This window comes from Xenia sp. Carnegie-2017, unplaced genomic scaffold (assembly GCF_021976095.1).
Source record: "Xenia sp. Carnegie-2017 unplaced genomic scaffold, XeniaSp_v1 HiC_scaffold_24, whole genome shotgun sequence".
NCBI lineage: Eukaryota > Metazoa > Cnidaria > Anthozoa > Malacalcyonacea > Xeniidae > Xenia > Xenia sp. Carnegie-2017.
In genome coordinates, this window is record NW_025813487.1 from 6,831,739 (window position 1) to 6,847,793 (window position 16,055).

Sequence of the window (16,055 nt, forward strand, 5' to 3'; positions counted from 1 at the left end):
TATTAGTCACATAACTTGAAATAAATGCTCGATTTCCTGCCAGTAAAACAAGTGAAAAGGGGTTGCCCGCTCACTTTACTATCATAACGAATAAAACAGCCACCAAACCGAAAACTAAAAAACTTTTCTCGAGCTTATTAAGCGAAGAAAATTAACTATTAATGAAAAAGAATTAAGAAAACACTCGGAAGTCTACCTAAAATGCTGTGGTCAATCATAGCATTTTGCAACGAAATTTTGCCGGCCAATTTCCCACCACCCCGAAAGACATTGATTTTATTGAAGAGTTGTCGAAAGTTATGGTTTTTTCCCTATATAACAAAACACTTAATGTACTCTCCCTCGGGAAATAGTTAGCCTAATTTCCCGAGAGTCCCAATATAGGTTTGGTGTAGTGGACAAATGTGAAAATTATTTAAGACATTAAATATAGATCAACACACATATATTGTAACAATTTTGTAGAAAACATATTTATACAACGATTATTTCCTACATTAACATACTAATATAATAAAACTACGTCAATATGTGTTAAAAAACAAAGTTCCAAAAAACATTGCGCAAAAAGAAAGTTTCTCTCAAAATAATTTTTTATAAGTGCTAAATAAATGAATCCCAACCAGTCTTTAAAATGGCAACTGCAATTGTTCTGTTTTGATAAAATGTGGGTATTTTCATTCTTTACAAGATGACAGTTACCAACAAATAATGTTGCTGAATGTGAGTGAAAGTTATTATACAACTATTGAATGCTAATTTTAAAAATTTTGATTTCACAGCATTTAATTTTACATGGCAGTTGGCAAATTACTATTATCTATTGGTTTACATGAAATCTAGAAACGTAAAGATGCAGTAATGAAAAGTCTGCATACAGTCAAGCTACTCGTAAACATCGAGACCACGACCTATGTCTGCTTACGGTAGATGTCCGTTTATGAATAAATATATATGTATAAATAAATTTAATGATCTAAAATTGTTCACTACATAAAAATAAACACAGTGGATTTAGAAATATGACATCTTGAAAAGAAAGACGTTGAAATTTTTCCATATTTTTCATTCTCATAACTTGATGTAGTTCTTAGATGTTGAAGTTACTTTTGTTGTGAAATTTGTTGACCATTTATATGAACTAAACTGATCACTTTTATTCTACAACCATCCATAGTTGATGTTTGGTTTGAATTTTCATGACATGTTGCTTTTGAGATCTTAAATCATATCACAAATGTTATAGTATCACTCAAGTAATATATATATTTCAGAGCATGCGCAAAGGCAATCAAGTGTCATAATATTCACAATGACAGTGTGTTTGTATCAAGAAGCAGCTTCAATTATAGATGCAGCAAAAATCCTTTAGCCATCTCCAATAGCCACAATGTAATAAAATCAAATTCTTTTTTATTCACTCTCATGATTACTTATGCGTTATGTTCACATCAAAACGTCCACAAGAGATGATAATTTTCACGCTTCAGTTTTATAAAAAAGGAACAAAGTGAACAGCATGCTTCACCATTTTAAATATGTAAAAGTTCATATCTTCCAATTTTGACAACAGATGACATTTCTATGAACACGTGACCTAGGTGACGTTACAAAGTACAACAATAAATCCACAGAGAACCATGGTACATAAATTTGTCATTTCTTTCATTACGTCACTTCCTGAAATAAAGCTTCTCCTTCTTGTATTATCGTTTGAATTAAGAGTAGACGATGGAATTTTATAGGCAAGCCATAAACATATCAAACTTTGGCAAAGTAACTTGCAGTATGTCCACTGATATTTGAGTTGATGTTGTTAAAAAATAATTCCATAAAGTATCGATTCACAAAGTAAAGTGTTCAAACTTTAACAATGCTTGATATCGATTTTTCATTAAAAGTTAAAACTTGTCATTAAACATCCTTCCATATGCAACATTGTCGTTTGTTTTCTTCTCTCTATATTGCAAAACTTTCTTTGACTTTTGTTAACTTTTCCTGTTTGTACAATAACACATGGTTTGGAGTTTTCAGTCACAATGGTTAAATTGTTTATCACGATGATAAACAACAATCATAAGTCATTTTCTTGTGGAGTTTACGATTTACTTTTTAACAGTCAATGACAAAGACAGCCAAATTTGTAGTTTTTCTTGAAAAAATTAGCAAAGGTACCATTGTTTTATTATAAATTTACGTTTTTCAAATTGATAACGATGAAAATATTCATATAACCGATAACCGAAGTAACAATTGGGCTGTCTTTGTCTCTCTTAACAACTTAACAAATAGATATTTTTTATATCAAAATGCAATGATTAAAAAGTATTAAGAAATTATTTCAGTGCAAGATAGTATTGATTTAATTAGCAACAACTTGTTTTTGGTGTAAAAGATTATCGAAAAACGTGCAATATTAAAACCATCCTACACTGAATACATTTGCATGAAAATTATATGTTTACATGGTGTAGATATAAACAAAATATAACCTATGGTACAATAACTAACAATAGTTTGTATTTTATATGTTTGTGTGATAAGATAAAAGTCAATAAAATTACTTTCGTGTGCAAGAAAAATTATTATCTTAGACACGAAATCATTTGTGTTTATAATTTGTCTTTATTGTCATTGAATTTTCGTCTTTAATCGATTAACTTCAGCTTTTATACATGATCTCTCTCAATGTTGACATTATCGTACACTGCGGTCTTTGTACAGAACAATGAAACTTAGACAAAGGTCGTTTCATGAAATCATACGTAAATAGACATTAATTCAAATGTCAACAATGATAGGGATCATGCATGAAAACTGAACAAGATTTTTTTAAAGATAATACAGTCATTATCCAAAATGGTGAGAAATTTTATCATCAAAGAACAAATTTATCCTCGTGGCAAAATGATTTTTAAGCATTGTACAGGGACCTTAAAGGAAGAAAAAATTAAAGCAAGTTTGCGTTTACGACAGTAATAAAAAGTTCTTGAAAATATACTCACACGCGGGAGAACATAATTTACAATCTTAAAATGTTTCAAATCAATCAAATGTAAGTGATCACAAATTATATACCTTTCATCAACAAAGAAAGACTTTGACCAAAAAATTCCCTCATAATAACTATAAATTATTTCTATGTTTTTAACGTCAAATACTTTCACATACATGCGCATGTAACTTATCAATAATTTATCTGCTGAAGGTGAAAAAGCAGCGTAAGTTATACAGCGAGTAATATCACGGAAGTTATTTCCAATGTCTTTGGCGATTTTCTCCTTAATTACGTCATCCCAACCATTAACAAGTTTGTCTTCATGCCACACACAGTATATTCTCTGACCTTTAAATTCAACTTTAGCAAACACGTGATACATAGAGCTACATGCAAACACGTGCACATTTCGATAATTTTCAAAATTCACTGATATTTCTTTTCGCTTGTTTTCAACATTGAAAAACACAAAAGAATCAGTTTTTTGACAAGCAAATGATACATCATTCACCTCAAAAATTTTGTTTGTACCTTTTAGTTCATCGAAACTATAATCAAGTTTTGTCAAATCATTATTCCAAAGCTCAGGAATATTTTTTGCCGTAAGCAAAATAACTCCATTTTCTACAGCAACCATGTGATTAAAAAAACATTCCTGGACATCAAAGTCAAATGTGTTGAGATTGTATAGACATATCCTTGAATTTTCTTCATTGCTCCGATACAGAAATATTCCATTTGAGCAAAATTTCTCGTTGAGAAAACTGTAACTGTTAATTAAACATGCACGCGGTATTGAATAAAGATAATAGTCATATCCGTATAGAAACAAAAGAACATTGTCGTTATTCAAAATAAAGTAATACGTATCTCCTCCATCAAAGGAAAAGCTAGATCTGTTGTCATCGAAAGGATCGAGAGGATTCAAAAAGTGCAGATCAGGATTCAAGTGAGAAAGTGTCTCACCAGTGGGATTTACAATGAAATGTTTACTCCTAAAAAAAGAATGGCAACAATACCAAGAATGAAGACCAACAGTGAACAACGCACTTAAAAAACCAGACGGTAAATGATCGTCGTAAACGAATGTTTCATAATTATTCGCTACATCAAATATTTGAACCACTTTCTTTCTCAATAACACACAAATATCTTCCAGAATTAGAAAAACACAGTGAGGTCACATTATTACATCTAATACTGCGTTTCTTCTCACCTTTCTCAACGTCCCATACTATCAAAGTATCTTTGTAACTAGTGACCATTGTGTACTTATCCTTAGAAAAACATTTGTTGGTAAAGAACTTAGAAGTAGAATCATCACAATGGAACGGACTGGAGGAAATTTTACCATTAATATCTAGTATCTTATTAAGCTGGGAAGCAAAAATCAAATCTTTGAATGGATGAAAGACAACGCAAAATTCTCTCTCTTTAAATTGCTTAAACTGACCAGCAATATTTTTTATCCATAAACATCTGTTTGTTCTCAATGAAAAAAGTTGCACGACGAATTCATAACCACAGACGACGTAATCATGATTTCGTGAAACATCAACAGACTTCAACCAATATTCATTTAAACGTAATAATCGAGCCTTTACAAAACCCGTGTCTCTGTACTCTAGATATGGTGAGTCTTTGAAAAGTGTTTGAAGCATTGTGGTAGCTTGAGACGACAGATCTTTGACTTCGTTGGCAACGTATTGCAAAAAATTTACTTCATTGTTAACGAACATGGAGTACGTCATTACAGAATAAACTTCATTAAATAACAATCGAATGTCCTCAGAAATACGAAAGTACACACCATGTGCGTTGAATAATTTAAAATTTTCAAAAGTCCGACGACAATCAACCAACACAGAAGCAATTAAAACTTCCAAGTCAACAAGATATTTACCAACATTTTCAACGATACATTCATTATCAGAAATATCAAGTAAATGAAGCAACCAATACTTGACTGAATACCTCACTGACGCATGTTTAATGATGTCATAGTTTACACCTTCAGCTTTGAGGGTATCCAAAGATTTTAAACAAAATTCTAAAACAAGTCGATGACCACAAGAAGTTTTTACTGAGTAAATATGTTTTCGATCATCCAACAACCAATCATTTAAGGATTTGTGAAAAAACGAAACACATCCTTCTTCATTGCTAACAAACAGAAAAGAGATAATCTTTCTAACCCCAAGTGATATGCGATTCGAATTCAAACAAATAACGTCATCGATCATTTTCCAAGGAAGAGGTTCTTTAGCAACAGCCAAAGTGTTTAAAATTGACTGAAATTTTTCGTTACTGACATGAAACGAATCTAATTCCTTACTTAATCTTGTTAAGCAAATTTCGTAATATTCATTGAGATCTTTTGGTATGAAACCTTTCAACAAATCCTGATTTTTGACTTCACTGGTAAGAAGCGATGCAAGCAACATAAGTCCGTCAGCTTTTTCAACCAAAATATTTTTAAAATCAAGAAGGCTGTCAGAAGCGCCAATTCTTTGTTCAATCAAAAATTTAATATCCCCTAAATTGCGATCATCGCTACAATTAATGAGCAGTGGATTTAATTTTTCGAACTTATTTAAAGCAACTTCGTTAGGTCTTGTTGTAACTACAAAGCGAAAACAAGGCGGAAGTTTGTGTAAGTGATTAGCAATCAAATTAGCAAGGTCATCTCTTTCTGGATAACCACATTCATCAAGAGCATCAAGCACAACTAACATTCGCTTGGGAACTTCTGAGATATTATAAAACAACTCAGTAAAAGAAGGAAAATAATCCTTCAACATTCATGTTATTCAAAGGCTCAGAGAGTTGACCTGAAAGTTTTTCACAAGAAGTTGTTTGTAAGCAGGAAAATTACGACTAATTTGCATCGCTAAAGATTGAAGAAGTACATTGGCTTTATTGTAACGACTGTTGTTGTGTTGAAAGAAATGAACTGCAGTCAAATATTGTGGATAACGTTTACATAAAGTAGCTGCAATTACAGACTTACCCATACCAGCAACAGCAGAAATAATAAATGCACGATTTTGAGAACTGTCGTCTTCGAACCAAGCTAAAACTCATCAAAACCCATTCCCGTGTTCCTCTAAAATTTTTCATAATGATGTCTAATTTCACTTTCAAAGTTACAGCTACAAGTTTTTGTCAAAATATCTTCTACTGGACGTGAGTGAATTTGACGTTTTATTTCTTCCTGATTGCTTCTCATTTCTTCCTGATTACTTTCAATCACACACAAACGATTCTCTACCTGTTGTAAATCTTTCTCTATACCCTCCACTGTTCTCTTAATACCTCTCTGATCAGTTTTAATATCAGTTATATCGCTCTTTAATCTATCCCATTCTCTTAAAATTCTTTCACATTCTCCAGTATGAAACTCATTTTTCAATCTATCTATTTCTTTCTGACTTATTCCTAAACGAACTAATGGTTCGCTTATTTCCAGCCAAAAAATTTCAAAGTCATCAAAGCTTACTGAGGTGTTAGGTAAGTGAGCAAAACGATCATTACGAATTAACCTGATACGGGTAATATCTGCTTCAGTTGAATGATCAGTGGGGTCATTTACTGACGTCCATATTGGATCACGAGGTGGTTTTAAACCACAAATATTACGCAGGAGAATACAAAGTAAAGTAATGTCAAACTTATTTTCATTTGGTAATATTGGAGAAGGAGGATACAGTAGATCACATTGATGTTGCTTTATTTGCTTATCTTTTAGCAACAAAAGCTTATTATAATTTTCTGTGTCATTTAAAACATCAAATAAATCAGTACCTGACAGTTGTTTCCTCAATGTTATTCTCAAAGCTTCTCCACCAACATCAACAATTAATCTCATCAACTTAAAACCATTAGTTTTTTTGTCTGAGCTCCAGACAGACGCCATGTTGCTACCTTTAGTAAAAAAGTACGTAAGACTTCCATAGTACAAATTTATTGTAATTATAAAAGAAAACCTGTGGCCGGTTACATGAAGACAGAATAGTTTTTCTATTAGATGGCAAATTGCTTTAAATTTTTACAAAATCAATTAAAAAGGGAATAATATGTGATTTGAACTGAGCAATCGTTGAAATAAAATATTGCTTCTGAGACTACAAAATTTCTTTCATAAAAAGAAAATATAAACACCTTTTTCTACAAGTTTGAAAATTTTACTATCCGACGAATAATGCTATCCAGGCTTCGTGCAACTGTCTCCAGATGTACAAGGTACATAAAAATAGCTACGAGTGTGTACATGTGGGTAGCCTTGAACAGAGTTACAGTACATTGAACAAACAGTAGTCAGTAGTCCAACTGCTTAGTGTTGTATTTTTTATTAAATTAAGTGAAGTCCCAAGGCCATTCGCAAGGTCAAGTCTAAAGGTCATTCCGTAATAATAACATATGAGAAATAACAAAAAATATTTTCGTGTCAAAATGCCACAAAATGAAATCATACTTTCCTTTGCCACTTCTCTTTGGTACAAAACGTTCTCTGTGCTCAATGTTCAATAAAAATGCGCAGTAATTATCAGTATCTTTCCTTTTTATTGCTCAGTGCATGTTATGTGTGCTGGTGTTCACGTGGTAACATCGTGAAAAGGAAGCTTGCAAAAAACAATATAATTGCCATGTCCTTATAAATCTCATAAATTTCAATGACACAACGATAAGTTCTTTGCCATTTTGAACTAAAACGATTGTTTTAAATGAATATTATATCTTATTTGTTTAACAATGGTGTGGTGAAAAAATATATGAAATCGGTTTGTTGTGTTGTACGAATATTTGCTTATTGATAGACTATGTTGCCGATGATTCAGTTCCAATTTAAATTTTTATGTTTATTGTTAAAATGAGGAGGCATTGCACATGGTACATATATCATTGCTCATGTAGTTATTTTCCATAGAGCCATAATATATTTAAATTCTTCGTCATTTTTGACGATCTGTCAAATCTAAATCTTCGTCATTAGTAATTGAAATAAATATAAAGAAAACTATATCCTGTCTGCTTTACATTTTCTTCACTAAAAACAGAACACAGGGTGAGAGATAAACAACGTGATATACAAATAAAATACAGAACAAAATACAAGCACGAATTGCCCAGTGTAGCTATCAAGTTTCAAGCATTGACTATACTAGACAAAATAATGCTATTCGTTATCGTTCACATTTGCGACTATGAACGACGACACAGCCGAGGATATCACTCAGACACTTTTTCAGTATTGCCACCAAAATTTTTTTAGCAATATGAAATATGTCGATAATTTTAAGCCTTTTTGAGGCAAAATTTCATAAATTTGGTCAAATCAACAAGCTTTTATGGAATCTTGAAGTTGTGCATTTTTGGTCCAATGCCGTCGTTCTCTATAATACAATAGAAACTGGCACTAGAAACTAATTTGACGTTATCCAATATAGTCAGCATTCGGCATATTTAGCTTATATTAAACATATACGTTCTTTCACGATGTTTAATTATAATATTCGAGAAAAAATGTCCTCCAAAGAAAGCGATAAATCAAAATCAGAATTGAGAGTTCAAACAGATAATTCTGACAAAAACTTTATTTCGGGATACGTGGCAGAAAACTCGGAAAGCAATGAAACTTGAGCGATAATGATTCGGATTTTGACTCCAAAGCATGGATTGACGGAAAGACACAAATTCTAATCTCATCTTTATTAAGTCCTGGAAAATTGGCGTTTTTTGATTCAGCAAGCTAATAAACTAACGCTCCAAATCCTCTGGTTTTAATCGAGCCGAACTAAGTGTTTAAGCACTGAAAGGCTTAAATACGCGCTTTGCTTTAAAACCCAGATATTTCATCTTCGCTTGGCCTTGCGCCCTTTATCATCATAAGGCATAGTGTGAAGACTCATACGAGAGCAAAGGCTTGACTCATTCGTACAATTGGCTGTAACGCAACTATTTACCTTTTTTCTGATTTTACTAGTGCAAAGGTAATGCTTTTAGGCGCTTATAAACTTAAGTTGTGCCTCAGCCAGCATTGACTTGATAGCAATTGAATACACGACTCGTGTAACACGACTACCTTGGATGACGTCAGGAAAATTAGCTAGTTTCAGGCTCCTCATTATAACGGACATGGTTCACAAGAATATACGATTTTAGTGAACTTAACGCTTTTACAAAAATCAAACGATTTAAACCAAATTCAAAATGTTTCCCTCAACGAGGCTTAAAATCATCGACAGATTTGATATTGCTAAAAAATTTTTTTTGGTGGAAGGGACAGTTTAAGACTCACAAGATAAAATGCCTATTATTTTCACAGTAAAAGAATATAAAAACGTACATAGAAGGACTAAACATTTTATCACTCTGGCTACACCATTGAAAATTTTATTCTTTAAAAATTCATAACCATTATCATTGTTTAGGAGGTATTATGATAAAAAAAATTAGCAGGTGTAATTTATTTGGACTAATACTTCATTCACGACTTAGGACCTAAGGAAGACATAATGTAATTGGGACACAGTTATAGGAACATATAGTATAATTTTATAGAGAACTTACAGTAGATTGCATTGAATATTTTTGTGTCATGCATATCTTATTCCACAAGTGATTACCATAGTGGCAGTCATACACTACATTATTTTGACCAATAGGTGCACTGAGCTGGCAAACTACACCCAGTAATATAATTATATACACAGCAGTAAGTTGCACAGAAAGTGGTCCTACTGTATATTCTCTATACTGTGGTTGGGGTGACAAAAACATTTGGATGTAATGATCCCTAGACAACAATGGTTTTCAAAGGAACTTAACACATGTAGCCTAAATTATGCATACATAATATGATCTCCAAATTAACAATCATCCTACAGTCCTGCCACAGTTTTTCTTGCTAAAAAAGGGAGTGTGTCAAGAAGTCAACAAAAGTGTTGAAAGCAATAACAATGGTCAACAAAACATTGTAATAAGAAAACCAATGAAAAATTGTTGGGCATAATTTTCATGAGAGTTGACCCAAAATTGTGTAAAAGATGTAAAAATCTGTACGTCAATGACCAAAACCATTTTTCATTGGTTAGATTATTATTCTAAAAAAAATATAGGCAAACTACATCAAATAGCTAGCAACTGAAGAATAAAAACATATCATATACATAAATTAATATGAGCTCCCACCCAACAATTATTGATCTTCCTGTACATGAATGAATGTAAGTAAATTGATAAATCTTGTAACAAAAATATATTTAGCGACCACACATTGTCCACAATCATTGATCAGTTATAAAAGATGAAGAACACATATAAAATATTGACTTTAGTATGTTATTTCAGTAGCAAATCAACACATATCAACAAACAAGTTTTATCATATCAAAAGTTCAAAATATGTTGATGTACGTAACTAAGTGATGAAAACCCTCTACAACGATCATTTTAAGATTAAACGATGACAAAAATAACTTTCGAACAAGAACAAATCATGTTAAACACAGTGATTTAATGTTCTGCTTCACTTATATTCATTTCCTGTACAATGTTTGAAATCTAACTTGAATATCTTGTTTATGTTTGTTGTATTTTATGGTTTGACAATAACCATGTTTAAATGCTTATCAAGAATAACAAAGCAAACCAGTTTTAAGGTCGAATCATACCTACATTAGTCAAAGTCTTACGTAAATTTTAAATGAAAAACTGTCTTTGTTCTACTTAGATAGATACGTCAATTAAAATTAATTCGAGTCGCCATCTGAGGATGCAAAATCTTTATCTTACCGTTTTATTAGATGGAAGGAATATTTCTTGATATCATGATCATATATCGCCAGAAAAATACTCCAACTTATGTTGACGTGGGATATTTGATAACATAAAAATTTTAAATATTTCTCACAGCAGGCTGCAGCTTAAATATTACGCGCGTGACTCGTATATTCAAAATCTTTCCGGGCAATTTCAACAATATGACATCAAACAACTTTTCAACAAACCATTCATTAAAATATCTCATATGTAAATAGTAAAACATAAAAAATAATGCAATAAGAACTTATTTTACAAAACATTATAAATGTAAAATTTGTTTCATACAAAGGCAGATATTTTTGCAACTTTAATGTCACTGTCCTATGTCAACCTCCTATTTGTGAGTATATGAGTGGTTTCCAAAATTCATAACATTCTATACATGAGAGAAAACTTCAGAATGTTAACATAACGAAAACAAAAATACAAACGCATTTTTTGGATTGATGAACTTTCTACAACATTTGGTGTTTTCAGCAATTCAATTAAATTTCAAGTTTACAGTTCAAGCAAATTTTTAGATATTCAAATCTTTGAAAAAATTTTAAAATGAATAAATGAGACGTTGTTTTATTTACTGACACCTGTTTACAAACTAACTTTGGAAATTTATTATGTTGATAATTTCAATGCCTATTTCAATTCTAATCTGTGAGCACATAAAATATTGTCAATACATGCTTTTATTTAAATTTTTTTTTTACGATACTTTATCCACTGCTCCATTCAATTTTGTTCTAACGGTATCTAGGTAGATTTCCTGAGAATGGGCTTGGGTAGGGAATAAATTTTTACATCCGTGACAACGCTAAATGATTCGTTTCACAATTTGTCTTAATTTTGGAACCCAGTAACTATTTTACGTACTTTCCTAGAGGAAAAATGATAAAACATAGAATGTTGAACAATTTTTTTTTTAAACACATCACTTTTGAGCAAGTAAATCAGTTCATCTCCTTGGATTTGTCCATAACACTTTACGCCTCGTATGATCCTTACAAAATTTACTTCAAGCCTCTCCTGATACAGCTTCTCCGGATCTTTAAAAAATTTTGCAGTGTACATGTCTAAATTTTGGGCTTGAGTCTGTCACTATCCACATTGATTCTGGCTTTGTTGTTTGATTGGTTTTCTTCCTTTGAAGTTCTTATCAATTTGCTGACCAATTTGACACTGTCCACTTGCATATGAATTTTCATTCATCACTTTCAGTAGAGAAAAATATATTGGTTTCTAACTTTACCATAAGAGCATTGTGTGAACTTGACCCTTAAAATGGGTTGCAGCTTCATTTGCATTCATACCCTTAGCATGGCTCCCATTTACCACCTGCTGCTCTCAGGATCCAAGCAAAACTTGCAGTTATGGTAATTAAATGTCAAACTTTGACAGCAGGGGTCTCTACTTGAAGACCTCCTTTTATTTCTAGAGCTACTTTGCTGTTTCAAAGTTTAAACCGTCCATTTTGCTTATAAAATGATTTGTTGCCATTGTGAAGTTTTAATGCTAGTTTAGCTAGTGTAGATTTAGCAAGACGAGATTTGCATATATCATACCTTTCCACTTCTTATGGACAAACCATACTATTCAGTACATGAACATTAACCAGTAGAACCATGATGAGATATAAAGTGAATACATGAACATTAACCAGTAGAACCGATGAGACACACAGGAATACATAAACACTGAACCAATAGAACCATGATAAGATGACCTGGGAGTACATAAACTTTAACCAAGAGACAAATGGTAAAATTCACAGTGAACAAATCAAAATAAACCAAATAGTGCCATCAGATACAGTGTAACAGTGAGTACACATTCACACAATTTCAGCCAGAAAGTCCCTGAAATGAGAAATGAGAACAGTAGTAAAAACAAATTAAATATTTATGAAATATTAATAGTTAATGATCATAAACTATATATTTTAACAGTGCTATATATGTATAATAATATTTCAACAAAGTAAAGTATCACAACACTATAACTAGTTATATCCTGAGAAGTTCGCATCTCTAAGGACAAAATAGAGAATATCGAGAATACCAACATCCAAGAAAGACAATAATTAACCAATGCTCGCAAGCTAATAACATCAAAATATTTGAGACCTCCACTAATAATTCCGATACGGATGACGACTCATCTCAAGAAGCCGAAGCACAAAGAAACCTTTGTACTATCTTCGATTCTTGGTACAAATAACCTGTTTACATTGAAACTAGTAATCATGCCGAGATTAACACGTTTACTCCTTACATTAAATATTCCCAAGGAAATTATGACGAGTCATTCCCTACGTTTAGAAAGATCCCACGCCACCTATCCGAATAATTTCGTACACGGATTCAACGCTTTTTTCATCTGTATTTGGGTGAAATCACAATACAATAATTATACACCAAAAAATGTGCAGTTTAAAAGAATGTACTGCAACTTTTTTACTCAAAAGTTAAACTTTTAGAATCTATAACAATGTGCAATTCGCACGTTTTTCGAAGAGCCAAAATTGTATTGTTTAATGAAAATAAAATACATCAACGAGAAATATCCATTAGACAATGAAGTGCTACGAAATGTAGGTGGCAATTTTTATTGTATAATCGTTTTATAAAAATTAAACGTATTATTTAAACATTGGTCGTTCACATTTCATTTCCTTGATGAACACTTTCAGCAACAAACAATGGTTTAAACATGTTAAATTATCAAAATTACCTAACAAACTGCTTTGCAGTAACACAGTGTTGGACTTCCATCTCCCACCTATCGTCTTCCAAACACGAGAACACGCCATAGAACACAATCATAAGTCCATAACCACAAGAGACACAAGTACTGTTCATTCTTTACGATGCTTGGTTGATTTCAGGAGTCATAATTACTGGACAGAATGTAGCAAAAACATGAGACGGAAATATGACAATAATATGCAATACACGAAATTGAACACTAATCCAATCTCTAACTAATATCTCGATACAGCCCAGGAATATACCACGCCATATACAAGCGTATATCTAAATTAAACAAAACTTAGCGAAGGTTGAGGTTTGATTTGGATGCTACAAGTCATCAGTCAGGAACGAAGAGTCGCGTAAGAACCCTTAGGCATGCGTATTTAGTCTTCGTAATCTGGTCGGTATGCATCGTAAAACGGGATGTAATTGGTTTGACACTGGTTTAACTGTCTCAAGCAGTGGACTCATAATCGGCTACAAAATATTTGCTGCCAGGAATGTGAGAATCACTTATCCATACGTGCTATTCGCCATTTCCAAATTCCTCCTGAGCTAAGCTCGGAAGCTTATTTTATTTATGTTCATTGCTAACGTAATGTCCACTTAATCGAATGTGAACATGTAACTTGTTCTGACCAAATATTTTAGGCCTGCGTCTCTCAATAGTCCTCAGTCCTTTTGTCATTGTATGTCCCATACATTAGCTTGATGTGATATGTCTGTTGTAATGAAAATGTGACCTCATTCTTACATGTTACATTTTGTAAGTTGCGACGTTGTTCCACTCCAAGAATTCTTTGTGAGCGAATTGCCATTCAAATTCCTCCTGAGCTAGCTTGAAGCTATTTTATTTATGTTCATTGCTAACGTAATGTCCACTCTTAATCGAATGTGAACATGTAACTTGTTCTGACCAAATATTTTTAGGCCTGCGTCCTCTCGGTAGTCCTTTTGTCATTGTATGTCCCATACATTAGCTTGATGTGATATGCGTCTGTTGTAATGAAAAATGTGACCTCATTCTTACATGTTACATTTTTGTAAGTTGCGACGTTGTTCCACTCTCCAAGTTAATTTTTTGTGAGCAAGATAGGGAAAGTATTGTCGTTTCGTTAAACTTTATCTTTTCCTTCTTTGAAGCAAGTGTTTCAAACTGATCATTGTTTTGTAGTAAAGCAGGCCAGACATAACCCCAGTTCCCAAGATAATCAGAGACTAACTTCCCAATGACTCTAGCTTATCTACGAATTGTGATCGACTGCGTGTGCAACACTTCAGAGCAAAGCTTCTTGATCGTAAGAGCTTTGGTGATTTTATCAGTCATTGTTATTAAGTTCAACACAAATCCTACAATGAATATTTTTGTTTGAGGGATAAATGCTGATTTGGCACGGTGAATGATGAATCAAGCTCTGTTAATAACACCATTGTGGTAGTTGAGTTCTCCACGCACTCAGGAGCGTGGAGAAGTGGAGAGTGAAGTATGTTTTTAGGGGCTACAGCGTCAAATTTGCCAACAAATGGGCGTGGCATAGTCTTGGTTTGAGCGTAGTTACTGAAAATATATTGAAATTTAAAAAAATTTACAGTAGATGATCAATTTTGCGACAGAACGATTAAGTATTGGGTTAAGTATGAGTCCGATTCGAGATTACGTTTAAAAAACATTGGTGAGATTTGCCGGTTGTATTCAATTGACATATCCATAATATAAGAAATGATAGTGGTATTTTTTGCCATACAGAAAAAATGGACAGATTTCCCTACTGAAAGTTTTCCACTCTTCTTTGTGAATATTTTATGTGAGCTTGGCACTATATAAGAACCAAAATTTTTACATTTTGCTTTATTTCTTTCCGCTGTCTGATTATTTCCTGTTTCTCGTTGTCCCCAAGTGAAAGTTTTTTTTCCTTGAAAATACGCCCTGATTATAGTTGTTTTAACAGAGAACCTGGAAGAATATGATCTTTTTCCAGCTATATAAGGGCTAGCAAACATCAAATTAAGTTTGCTTGTTTCTTTAGAATCTCGCATTCTATATCGTCTCCAAAAAGCAAATTGCTTGTGTTTTCAGTGTTATTACATGTGTTTGTCTAATAAGCTTTCGAAATTGGCTTTATACTGGTGCGCCGTACGCAAGATATAGCATTATACACATAGTCTAAAGGCGACAGAATCTACACAATTCATGAGAAGAAGTTTGGTTTATGGTTCGTCTATTTTCAGCCTTTATTTTTAATTTTCAGGTTTACAAAAACAACATTTCACAAGATTTGTTGATTATTTGCCAAAGTAAGATCCACTTTCTGTGATGTTTTTTAAGTGATGACTATAAATCACAATTTACAGTGATTGGGGCTATATTTAGAGCAGTTTGCTGGATGTTTTGTACAAAGTGTTCTGGTCCAAGACTTTTCCTTATCCAACGTTAGTTTGCCATTTTGCAAGTTGTCGTTGGTTTGCAGTACTAAGGCTGTTGTCTTGCT

At 32.6% G+C, this 16,055-nt stretch overlaps 1 protein-coding gene across 1 annotated transcript in view; it reads right to left on the reverse strand.

Moving 5' to 3' along the window:
* Positions 1-10,875, reverse strand: part of LOC124451457 — a 30,274-nt gene extending 19,399 nt beyond the window's left edge. The window contains exon 1 of the mRNA XM_047002078.1: positions 10,793-10,875. The gene's annotated coding sequence lies outside the window, so the exon portion shown is untranslated. The remainder of the gene's footprint in view (positions 1-10,792) is intronic.
* Positions 10,876-16,055: the final 5,180 nt, after the last annotated feature.